Raw genomic sequence first — 10,504 nt, 5'->3', positions numbered from 1 at the left:
TTTAAAAAAAATTAACTGCACTGCTCACTCACGTATGCGATAGAAAAATTCATGAAAATCACCATTATTGTAGTAGTGTCTTTTCTGTCTGTCGCTATGCATATTTTAAGTTACTGAATGCTTTTTGAAAAGAGGTAGTTTCATTTTGACCACCTGCAGTAAGTTAGGCATTACTTCACAGTTCAGAGAGTAGCAGTCTCTCCTTGGAGAGTTCTTGCCTATCACAAAGAAAAGCTGTGCCCTTTATTGGCTAAAGCAGCAGTGTTCAAAACCAGTTGGTAAATTTGGGATTGACTGGATAAAGGTTCAATACTATTAAAGGATTAATACTATATTGTGAGCCATGATGCTTTTCCAATATGCAATCATCTTTTGCTTATCATCAGCTGGTATTCCATGTTGTGCGGTGGCTGCAAAGAGAGTTACAACAGATTTAGAAACATACCAACGAGACATTCATAGATGGTAAGAACCCCAGGAAAAGCCAATGAATGATTAAGTCGCTCCCAAATCCTCAATAAAGTGGCTCAAGATGACAGACTGATACCAATCACTTGTATTTATTTCAGGACATAATATACTATTTTGACCCATGGACGATACTAAACTATAATCCTGTTAAGTATCTATAGGATATTTTATTTTTGTAAAGATAAGTCCTTAAAAAAAAAAAGACAGATTAATAACATATCAAAATTAGATTAAAAACATAGGTCATTGCTTTCATTCTCTGTCCTAGTGTTAAAGATGTTACAAAGACACACAGACTATCACCCGGCTGGTCTCTTTTGGGGAAGCTATATTCAAGTTGACAAAAAGTACCCCTACATTTACAGACACAGCTGTTGTCAAAGGGGTCTTTCTCTGATTTTAGCAAAGAAAAACAGTCCAAATTGTATTCTTTATACTAGGTGATTTAACTAGTATATACCATGTTTGGCACATGGTATTATTTTTCTCCTACTGGAACAAGTTCTTGTTTTCTCAAAGCCTTTCCCCAACTTTTCTAAAATTAAGCTTAAATATCATTTATTTCAAGCCTTCAAAGTAAAATGCTATCCTCGTATATACATGCACCAGGTTGGTATATTCATATCTATCCTTTCCAATTGCAGGCTAAGCAAAGACATGCATTTAGAGCTGTATTAATGTATTAAAGCAAAAGACAACCCAACTTAATATCAAGAGAAATTGTGACCTTCCATGTAGTGCTTGACAGAGAAACACTGATTTTGACACATTGTCTTATTTTATTCAAATAGCAGTCTGCTCACACATGGTCCAAGAACACCCAAATAACAAAGCAATGATTGGTCTTCAAACATTATAGCCAATGATGCCACGATTGCCTATGATCTCGCCAACATAAAACCACATCCACACCTCAGTGGCCACCAAACCATTCAGTAGAGCTTCCTTAACTGTGAGCTGTTTGAAGCTACCAGTTTGAGCACTATTGATAATTTTTTTCAAGCTCTGAATAGCTGTAGGGATCTCAGCAGGGGTTGGAGGAACCAGCTCAACCTTGGCATAGTGCCAAAATGTGGCCAATCGAAGCTTCGAGTAAGTCAGCAGTTCTGACCAGCACCGGGGCCTTCTCCGCGAGGTTACGGACAAACTGGGCCATGGTTCTAGGACGGAAAGCCCGTCGCCCCGACTCTGTGGAGCCTCTTTAGAGGCAGTGAAGAAAGTAAAATCCAGAGGCATCTTTTTAAAAATGCTGTAAAGGTTCTGACTTAAGCTGATCTACGTAAGGAATAAAGATGAGAGAAATAATGCCAGCCAACTGGCCAGGTATGAACCCAACCCAATTTTCACTTACATTTGTTATTTTGTAAAGGGACTATCACATCCTCTATTAGGTAATATACCAGAGGAACCAAAATGGGAAAGCTATGGCATCACATGGTTGTGGTCCTAGACCAAGATCTAAATAGGTACTCTCAAAGGCTATCCCAATTGAAGGAGTGTGGGCTCTATGGACATCCGTTCTGACAAGAAGCCATAGATTTTTAAAAATATTTCAGTCTACACCTTAAATAGCTTTGGGTTAAGTGTGATTAAGAAGGAGGGAAATTTTGAAGAGAGAAGGCAGGAAATTTTCTCTTAGTGGACTAATTTGTATTTCATTCCTAAAACTCAGCCAGTTGCTTCTCTTACTAACATGTCATGCAAATATTTTGTTTTCTTAGGGAATTCAGGACAAAATTCCACTTTTGAGGAAGAGAAGATTGAGGATTAAGTAACTTTACTATTCAAAAAAATAGCTTTTTCACAGTATAAAAATAATCCATGTCCATTATAAAAAATTAGGGAAAAGATGTGATGGTGAGATATCCTATTCATTTTTTAGGAGTGGAAAAATGGTTTTGAGGGAGCTGAAGAACTGAAGTAGTTTTTATATATGTTTGACTCCTAGTGAGGGGCCAAACAGAATGTTGGGCCTTCCTGGAGGATTGAGGTTGACTTGATCATGACCTGGCTCAGCAGACTGTCATAAGTATTTAAGGATTAGGAATCTGGGAGGCAGTGGTGTTACCATTATTAGGTCCACCTGGCCCACGGGCACCAGATTAAAAGCTGAGATGCTGAGGTTTACAGCTGAGAAGGAGTTTATTGACAAGGCAGCCAAGCGAGGAGACTGGAAAACAAGGCTGAGATCTGCCTGCTGGAAGGTGGAGGGGGGGCTGGGATATTTATGGGATGAGCAGGGTGGTCTTAGGCGTGGTAAAAGGTGAGGTAATTGGCGTTCTGCACAGGTGCATCCGGGTTACGTGTTTCTGCGTAGTCAAAACGGAGGCGCTGAGCGTGATTGGAGGGTGGAGTTTCCTGGTCCTCTGACGTCACCAGGCCAGTCGGAGGACGCCTGCACAGGCCCAGTTTTAGCGTCGGTGGTTCCAACCTGCCCCAGCCGGGCTGCACTGGACAAGAGCTGACTCCAAGTTTCTGTATACCAACTGAGCTGTGTGAAGATAAGAAGGTATGCAATTAAAGAGAAAAAAAAGAAAGAAAAGCAACTTAACTAAAGCGAGCTTAATCCATGAAGGCAGTTTATAAGCAAAGAGGTTTTAACAAGCTGTTCCCATATCGGCTGTTCTGTAAGACAAGCTCAAGAATTTCTATAGCTATCAGTTTCTGTTAACTCTATTGGGCACCGTTACAGTGGTACTGGTTCATCTTGGTGTCAAGTTTGAGTGATAGTGGGACTATAATTTTGGACTATTCTTCTGGTTAATGTGTGGGGATACTGTATATTTGTGAATAATTCAGAAATCCGGGAGTTTTCAAGTGAATTTTAAAAAATTATGAAAATCCTGACTTGTTGGTTCCCTTTATGTTTCTTCTCAGACATATCTAGTTACAAGGAAAAATTGGGAGCTACTCCAACTTTTTTTCCTCTCTTATCAATTTGCCCTGATTAGGGGAGGAAGGGCTGCAGAATTGGTTTGGTCATCATACCTTCAAAATTTAGTTGCAATTCAGGATGTTCTGAGAATTAGCACCATGGGACCATAATGTAGCATCTGTTTTGCATAATCAGAATATTCCTTTGCTGAGCTGAAATGCCCTTTTAGTGCTTTGGGGGTGATCCCTGAGCAATGCTTTATTTGCTTCTGTACATCTATGAGAAAATAAAAGGCCTTTAAGAAAGCTTCTCAAACGAAGGTGTAAACCTCAGAACAATTGGAAACAAACAGTACCCATTTCCTCTCCCACCCAGAATGTCTTCTGTGAGCTTGCCCCAGAACCAGAAAGGGAAGGAGGCCTAACTACACTTTTATCTGGAGGTTGGAAGCTGGAGAGAGGATTGAATTGCCAGTGAACTTTGCGCTGTGATTTCATATTGAAGTGGCTGCATCTGTGCCACCTGTTGATGGCATGATTGGAGCATTAGTCCTGGCTCAGCCTCAGCACCATTGATAACTCTGCTTAACATCACCCCGGGGGAGGCTTTATTGGAAGCCCAGTCACTTTGCCTCGGCAATGGTGTACATTGGTGCCCCATTCAACCCTTTTTTCTGACATTAGCACATTTGAATGGGCCACCAGTGAAGCCATTCAGCGAGAACATACAACCAGGGATTCTGGGTGGCCTAGGGCTGAGCTGAGAATTCTCGTTAATGGACTGTGAGACTTAGCCTATTGAGGTACATGAACTCGGTGACCAAAGAAAAGTGAGACAAAGATGTCCCTCACAGGAACATGTAGGTCAGAAGTGGACAAAGGCAGACATGGACCAGTCACAGCTGTTTGATTACTGAGCTGAAAAGGGAACACGGATCCCTGTGGGGGGCCCGCACGACTGATTTGACAGAAATCTCAGAAATGCCCGCACACTCTGAGAGGAAGGCATTTACCAAGATTACAGGCGGTGTGTGAAGTTATTTTAAAAATGTTTTTTCCTTCCACTTGTCTTTGTGGTAATTTCCTATTTGGCGGTACTTAGAAAAGGCCCCCAATAACTAGAATGAAAAGAAAGGGTCGTGAAATTGAACTGGAAAAAACATGCTTAAAAATGAAAGGTGATGGTGGGCAGCGTTGCCCACGTCGCTGGTGCTCTGAGTTATTTTCAGGCTCTGAAGGGACCAGAAAATGTGCTTTGGGAACCAGAACTTGTGCATGTTTAGGATTATAATTTTAATACATGAGTATAATTTCAAGACCTTTTTACTCCAAGATATAGGATAAAAAAATACAGGTTTTCGAAACTTTGCAAAAAGATAAAGGTTAAAGAATCATTTTGGATCTATCAACATTGTTAATTATAATAATAGCATGCTTAATTCTGATTAACCCTGCACTGTAGCTTCTCTCTGTGATACGTTTCTGTGGGAGAGACATTGGTCCCTTACTCTTAGATATGTGATCTATGTAAATGTCTAGAGAGCTAATACTCAGATGCACATGAAATTTGAAAAGTGTTCTGTAATTTTTCAAAATGCCATTTTAATAACTATATGAACACTTAATTCCAAACCAACTTTATTTATTAAAACTTGATTAAAAATTTTACAACTTTTTGAGATAGCAATATATTTTAAAATATTCAGAATTTTGGTTTTATGAGATTTGGGGAACCCAAAAATACCTGTAATCTTGTTCCATAAAAGGAACTGAGAAGAGAGTGTTTTTGTTTTGTTTTGTTTAATCCTATCATAAGTAACGCAGCTATTTTTATGGGGAAAGTATTCAATATTAAAAAGTGTGACTGAAGGAAAAGGAAGAGTCACATCTTGAGAAGAGTCATATCCATTTATACTGAAACAGAATTTTATGAGAGAGGGGACTTTGGGGTCCATTTAGTCTATTGTATCCATAGTATGATTGAGACCTACAGAGGTTTAGTAGTTTGCCAAAGACCCATGTAGTACCTGGACTTAAAAGCAGCACTTTATCTCATTATGGGAATTGTTCCTTAGGACAGTAATAAATCTTTCTTTGTTAAGGACTAGAATCCTTAAATTTAGGAGATGTTTTACCTCATGTTGAGTTTACTAAAGGTAAAATTCATTTACATGCCATCTATCTATCTGTCTGTCTATCTATACTATGTTGGTTATGATATTCCATTACATGTTTCCCAAACTTTTTAAAGCTCTAGAAAAAGATAACAAGAACAATATAAAAACCTGACTCCCCCCCCAAAAAACTTTAGAAACAGTCTAGTTTTGCCTTTTTTTTTTTTTAGCATTTCTAAAATCAATTCCTTTTCTTTCCACCTTCCTCTTAAGAAGTCTTTAACTTCTTTTTTAAGTATATCCTGTCTAGTCTACTTCTACTGTTTCTCCTTTAGGCTACTTCAAAATGTGTGGTAAAATAATGTTATCTATCTGTGTTATTCAGAACAACTTGCCTCTGGAAACTCTTCAATTTGAGTCCTCAGTTGCTTTGTAGAGAGGGGTCCAGAATATGCCGCCCCCAAATATGCATATTTATGCATAAATATGCATAAATAATCTTTGGCATAAAGATTATTTTGAGGCAATTGAGAAAGTCACAGAAAAAGTTCTCTACCATCCCCCTTTCTGCCTAAAAACAGGGCATAAATCTCCCTTTGTAAGGGTGACAAAAATTTCCGTTTGAAGAGGTGTCCCCTCTCCTATGCCAGGAAGACCTGGGAAACAGCACTGAGATGGGTCTTCACAATAAACCTTATTAAACAGCCACCTTCCCACAACTTACCACTCTTAGCAGCCCCAACCCCCTTTTCTGTGTCTAGTCACTCCTCCACAATTTATCATTCTTTGTTAAAATGATAGATAAAGACCCCTCCCCTGAGGATACTTCTTTAAGTTTTCACTTTTCTGTGAAGCCCCCATGCATGTAAAATATTAACATCAATAAAGTTTGTATACCTTTTCTCCTGTTACCTGTATTTTTTTTCTGTTTAATTCACAGGCCCCTATGTTCAGAATCTGAAAGGATGGAGGAAAAGCTTTTTCTTCCCGTACACTAGGTAATCACTAAATTTTCTCTCCTTCTCCAATCAAGCCTGTCATATTGCTTTTTCTCCTCCAGTTTCCCACTCTTTAGTGCATTGTTCTTCCATGTTGTCTTTCCTAACATCGTTTTTCTCTCATTTGCATCATTCTTTTCACTTAAAAATTTAAAGTCTCAAATGCCTTTCTGTTAGTTAGAAATGTCCTGGCAATGAATGGAAATGGTCCCATTATCACATCGCCGTTATTATTATTTTTGGAGGGCATGTCTTAGGGTTAAAAGAAATGGGAATTTGTTTGTAAAATTTGAAGCTATCTTTTCTACAAGTAATTAAGTCTTTGGGTTCTATTTTAAAGGATGATGATTTTAAATATCTAAATTTTGTTTGAAGATACTGTCAAAGCATAAATCAGTTGACTACTGTCTGTGGAAATATCAAAGCTTTCTGGTATATAAATTAATGGGAATAGGGGTTAATTTGGGTTTCCATATCTTTATTTTTTCACACAAGAAACTGCTGGGTTTGGATTTATTACAATATGAATAGTATAATAATAATTTCCATTTAACCAATGATACTATGTATGAAGAACAGTGTTAAGCATTTGACATGAATTCTTGAATGCATTGAATCCTCATAACAATCCTATAAAGTAAGCACTTTATTATCCCTGTCTGACAGACAAGGAAACTTGAGCTTTGAGAGGGTAAGTGACTTGCCCATGGTTACCTGGCTATTCAGTGGGGCACTGGATAGTTTTTGGAAGTGGTCTAGACCTGGTTCCTTTGAAGAAACAAGAGCATCATTATCATTAGTAATTGTATCTTATTATGTACTGTGAGTGTCCTTTCCTTTTATACTTTATTAATGACACAAGGTGTTTTCCCAGCAGTTCAAGGTCTGTAAGAGCACAGCCAAGGGCAGGGAAATGGTACTTGGATGAGTCAGATTACCAGGGTTGTAGCTAAGACCCATAGCCACAGGGGCCATCGTGGCTGGAGGATTGTGGGAAGGGGCGTACTCAGCATTCCAACCAATGCCTGGGTACAGTTTTATTTGACTTTGTTCTTCAACATGGGCAGCTGGCTAGATGAATGTGCTAACATGCTCTTATTCTCGTATTCTGATACTTGCTGATTCTGATTTCTGGTCCCACACCTCTCCATTTCTTTTATCATTCAAGTGGTCTGCTTTCTGATTCAGTTTCTCTAGGAAACAAATGAAAATATTTTCTGAATTGTGAAAGTCCAAATTATCAAATAATGTATTGTTACGGTTACATTTCTGCTGTTTGGATGACTATTCTGCTATGAAACCTCACCCAAACTTCTGGTTTAGGAAAAGTCACCTTTACAGTTTTCATCAACTGAAAAAAGAGCAGCATTAGGTGTAATTATAAATTTTGATAAAGTGAAGCACAAATATGTCACATTTCATGTTAACAACAGATGGGGGTCAGGACACACTACCCCCAAATATGGTATTTTGGCATGTAGAATATTTTAAGCTGAAGGAATTTGATAAACAGCATGTGCAAGAAGGACTTTCTGACCTTCCCCTGAAGCAGATATAAAACCCTCATGTGAGAGATGCCCTCACTATACCCGGAGGAAAAGAGCCTCCTTATCTCTGAAGACAAAGGGACACAGAGAAAATTCTGAATGAACAGGCATTGCTAAGTTTCCCTGTTTACTCCACTTACTTCATGCCCTTTGTCCTCTCATATTTTCTCATGAATTTCTACTCTAAATGAAACCTAATGTAAAAATGCTCAGGTTTAACCATTTCTTTGGGTCTTCCTTATGAAGGTTCCCACGACACGTGAAAAGCATATTAAATAAACTTGTATGCTTTTCTCTTGTTAATCTGTCTTTGGTTACAGGGGTCCAGTCAAGAACTTAGAAGGGTAGAGGGGAAAGATGGTTTTCCTCCCCTATACAGCCTACATGAAAGTCTTACGAATTGTCTGAAATTGGCTTCTACCCTCTCTCAAGAGATAGAAGGACAAGCACTGCTCATAGAAGGCTGACAAGTCAAAATACAAACCCACCTACACCTGACACTCCAGCTTACTCCAAAGGGGGTAGAAAGTTGGCAGCAACGGCTGGTGCCATTTCACTAAGGAGAAACACAAAACAGACACTTTTACAATCACCTTGGGAATTTAAAAAAATCTGCAGGCTAGGGTCCTACCCAGACCAACTAAATAAAAATATTTTGGGGTGGAGTCCAGGCATCAGATTTTTTAAAAAGCTCCCTGGGTGATTCCAATGTGCGACCAGGGTTGAGAAGGACTGGTCTATCACAGCATACGGATGAAATATTAACCACGTGTAACATTGTACAAGGTCCTTTGGGAGATAGAGAAATTAGAGTTAAGACATGGTCCTTGCCTTTTAATTTGGTTCACAACATTCTTGCCACAAAAATGGTTACTAATAATGTAATGCAGTCACTTGTTGTTAGTAAGTGATGTCATAGTTTCAGTGGAGAGAGCTTACCAGAGAGCAGGAAGCATGTAATGGTGACTAAAGAACTTCCAATTCCTATCCTCATCCTGCCAAGTAATAATAGTCGCTGCCTCCTGTGTGCCAGATAGTTTATCTACCTCATTTAATCTTCTTGACTGTTTATCAGTTAGATATTATTCTTATTTTACCGCAGAAAGCTAAAGCTTGGTGATACTGTTACTTGTGGAAGTTCTGAGAAGTAGGCTTTGAACATAGGTCTGTTGAGGACCAGTGTGCATGCTCTCTAATCATTAAGTTGTGCTGTTTGGTCTTGGTAGGTACGTGGTCAGTAGCAGTTAGGGTGAGCTGCGTGCCATAAAATGTTTAACATTTTATACATTTACATTTCTTATTTTGTAAACTGCATATTTTGAAAAATTCCAAACCACAGAAAAGTTGAAAGAATAGTACACTGAATGCTGTATACCCTTTATCTACATTAATCAACTGTTAACATTTTACTAATATACATTCTTTATTTTGCTATTTACATACGTATATATGTATCGTTGTCGCTGAACCATTTGAAATGCAGACATCACGACAGTTCGCCCATGAATACCTCAGTAAGAATTGTCAAAGAATAAGGACAGTCTCCTATATAACAACTATACTAGTCACACCTAAGAAAATTAACACTAATTCCATTTTGTCATCTAATATACAGTCCCATTTTAAAATTTCCTCAATTACACCCAATAGGTCTATTTAGCTGTTTTGTTGACCCAAGATCTAATCAAGGTTTATTAATTTTATTTGGTGGTAATATTTAGAGGCTTTTACTCTAGAAGTGGTCTCTTCTTTTCATGATACTGACTTTATTTTGAAGATGTAGGTAATTGCCTTGCCAGTGTTTCCCTTTCTGGGTTTTATTTGATTGTTTTCTCATGATTAGATTCAGGTTAAATATTCTTAGCAAGGATACTGGATAGCGGATGTATATTTCTTATTGGATCCATCAAGAGGTGCATGTCAGGTTGTCCCACTATTGGTGATGCTAAGTTTGATCACCTGGTTAAGGTGATGATGTCATGCCTAAATTTCCCATTGTAAAGTTAACCTGTGTGGTGATATTTTAAAACCAATAGTTTTTTACCCATTGGTTTTAGCATCCATTGATGATTTTTACATTGTGGGTTGAAAATAGTGATTTTCGAATTCTATCATTTTCTTGACATTCATTAGTTGGTGTGTTAGTTGCCTCAGGCTGCCATAACAAAACACCGCAGACCGGGTGGCTTAGACAACAGAAATGTATTTTTGCACAGTTCTGGAGGCTAGAAGCCCAAGACCAAAGTGTTGTCAGGGTTTGTTTCTGGTGAATCCTCTCTTCCAGGCTTGTAGGCAGCTGCCTTCTCATGGTGTCCTCCCTGGCCTCTTCTCTGTGGCTTGGAGAGGGAGAGAACCCTTTGGTGTCTTTTCCTCTTCTTGTAAGGACACTAGTCTTATAGGATTAAAGCTCTAACCTTATGACCTCATTTAACCTTAATTACCTCCCTCTAGGTCCCATCTCCAAATTCAGTCACTTTGGGATTAGGGCTTCAACATATGG

The 10,504-nt window shown here is 38.6% G+C and overlaps 1 pseudogene across 1 annotated transcript; it reads right to left on the bottom strand.

Annotated features, from left to right (window-relative positions):
* Positions 1-533: 533 nt before the first annotated feature.
* Positions 534-1,661, bottom strand: LOC309625116 (ATP synthase subunit g, mitochondrial pseudogene; annotated as a pseudogene). Its single transcript has one exon. The product of its transcript is annotated as an ATP synthase subunit g, mitochondrial pseudogene (transcript).
* Positions 1,662-10,504: the final 8,843 nt, after the last annotated feature.

This window comes from Balaenoptera borealis (assembly GCF_965194805.1).
Source record: "Balaenoptera borealis genome assembly, chromosome: 3".
NCBI classification, from domain to species: domain Eukaryota; kingdom Metazoa; phylum Chordata; class Mammalia; order Artiodactyla; family Balaenopteridae; genus Balaenoptera; species Balaenoptera borealis.
The sequence above is the reverse complement of the archived record's forward strand: the minus strand, read 5'-3'. Positions and strand labels throughout refer to the sequence as shown.